At 30.7% G+C, this 2,500-nt stretch overlaps 1 long non-coding RNA gene across 2 annotated transcripts in view; it reads left to right on the top strand.

Annotated features, from left to right (window-relative positions):
- LOC124956931 overlaps positions 1-2,500 on the top strand; it is a 5,577-nt gene that overhangs the window by 1,821 nt on the left and 1,256 nt on the right. Inside the window, exon 1 of one of the 2 annotated variants that reach the window (XR_007103407.1) lies at positions 401-699. The exons of the other annotated variant lie outside the window; for it this stretch is intronic. This is a non-coding gene — a long non-coding RNA (uncharacterized LOC124956931). Of the gene's footprint in view, positions 1-400; positions 700-2,500 lie in introns of those variants that run through there. 2 annotated transcript variants of the gene reach the window in all.

The raw sequence follows: 2,500 nt of genomic DNA, 5'->3' as shown, positions 1-2,500 counted from the left end.
GAAAAAAAAAAGGGCAAAAGAAAAAGAAAAAGAAAAAGAGAAGTAAAAGTGACGAATACTTCTTCATTTTTGTAATACCCCGTTACGAATATGATATATTATTTATTGTTTATAATAATATAAATGATAGAACGAGCTTCGCCCTTATCGAAATGCACAAGGAGAAATGTATATTTGCTCGCGTTATGCACACAAATGTATTAAAGTATATTTCTACAAACACGCATGTCCGCACATGAGAAAGAGAGAAAGACATACATAAACGCATATATACATATATATTTATGCATATATATATATATATATATATATATATATATACATAGGAGCACAAACGTATCGCATTACCATGGAGCAACGCCCATCGGTTTCGGATAGCAGTGAACGCGCGAAGTCGCCTAACTCACGTGCGATACGCAAAACGGTCAACGCATAAGAGAAGATTGATATCATCGTCATTCGTTCAGGCCGCTCTCCTTTTGCCATCTGTTATCGACATTTTCGTAGAGATCAAAATAAATCTGAAGAAACGATTGGAAACATTTCAAATTCAACAAAGGAACAATCTTACTAAAGTCATTCCATGATTTTCAATGTTAAAAATATAATTTGATTAAAAGACGTTAGGAACGATGACAATTCGGAATCGTTTTTGATGGTGTTAACAAGTTCATTTTGTTCAAATAATTTTGCGAAAATGTAAGTTTGTTTCTTTCTCTCTTTCTCTTTCTAAAGAAGGTAAAAAGATACTAAACAGATTTATACAATTGCAAGTTTCTATCCATCCTGGAGGTTTCCTTGTTGGTACACTCACCTCGCCCACCCATAGACAGTAGATTATGTAGTCTCCTTACATCTAGAAGCATCCGTACATGTTCTACGCTTACCACTCGAATTTATTGGTCATAGAAACAAGAAGGAAATTCACGAGGATTCAAGATATATATATATATATATATATGTATATATATATCGTATATGATCCAAGGGCCAAGTGAAAATAGATTCGTTAAACCTAACATTTGTCCTATCTTTTTCTAAAATATTTTCGAATCTTTCAGATCTTTCTTCTTCGTAAAAATCTGATAAAAAAAAGAAAGAAAGGGGGAACAAAAAGGAAAAGAAAAAAAGAAATGGAAAAAAAAAAAGGAAGAAGAAATGAAATTCATAATTAAAATTTTATAATAATCATATCCTGATAATGATTACAAAGAAGGAATTTCGTAAGAAAATTTCAATGACACTTGTCTCGTCCTAAGTTATATGGGCTTTCCACCTCGATCGATGTTTTCGAACGATCGATTTTGTTTCGAGTTTACTGGCAGATCGGTCAGGTAGTCCAACACCGTATTACGTTACCTGTGACGTGCACTCGAGTGCATTCACTCGCATTGGCGACTGCACGTCACCTGACTTTAACTTTGCTTAAAATTAATTAAGCCTGAACTATCGAGAAGTATCGCGAGTGTTGCGATCATAACTCTCTTGATTTTGCCGAACATTACGTATCTTATTGTCGTTGATTAAAACTTCCCTAATGAAATACAATTTTGATTAACGCGTTTTCGTTAATACGAATTATATATTACTAATCGATTTACTAATAGATAATTAATTTATTACAATCGATTTTGAAATTGGGGAAAAAATTTATTTTGTGAGAAAAAAAAATAAATAAAAAGAAGAAAAAAAACAAATAGTTAAAGCTAATTCTTATTACAAATTAACGTAATATTTAAAAAGAAAAAAAAAAAGAAAAAAAACATTAACTCGCCTCATTTACAAAATCAATGGCTCAAATATATATATATATATATATATATATACAGCTTTGTCAATATACATACATTTTCTATACGATTTGACAATTAAATGAAGTTATTATATTATCAATCAATAAATTTTTTCCTCTTTGCCAAAACGATTTTTGAAATTATTAATTAATTGTAAATTATTATAAACAATCTCCGAGGAATATCTAATTCTTTAATTAATTACTGATACATAATAAATCGATAAAAATGATTTTCCTAATATTATATCGCAATTATTTATAACGATTTCTACGATAATAACAATTTGTTGAATACATTATTATCCGTGGAAAAAAAGTTCCTATTGTATTTTGACGAACGATTCCGAACGATTCGAAGTCTATCGCATGAAAATGGAAGTGCGCTTGTCCAAAAAGGACGTACACTCTTCCTCGTATTGGTCCATGCGCGGTTTCCATGGACGCAAAACATCGATCTGTTCGCCGTTGACGTTTGTTTCGGAAACTGAGCATGCTCCTTGCCAAAGCAGACATTTTACTCATTAACCATTTATCATACATACATAGATACATATACATATATACATGCATGTATGCATATATACATAAATATATTATCGAAATGGTTACGATGTAATCTCTCCATGAATTTTTTTTCGTCGCGTTCGTCTTCTTTATCTTAAAAAAAAGAAAAAAAAAACAACAACAACAAAATTTACAATCATA

The sequence above is a fragment of the Vespa velutina genome, chromosome 24, assembly GCF_912470025.1.
Source record: "Vespa velutina chromosome 24, iVesVel2.1, whole genome shotgun sequence".
Taxonomy (NCBI): Eukaryota; Metazoa; Arthropoda; class Insecta; order Hymenoptera; family Vespidae; genus Vespa; species Vespa velutina.
Note: the sequence above shows the minus strand (reverse complement) of the source record. Positions and strands in the feature narration are given on the sequence as shown.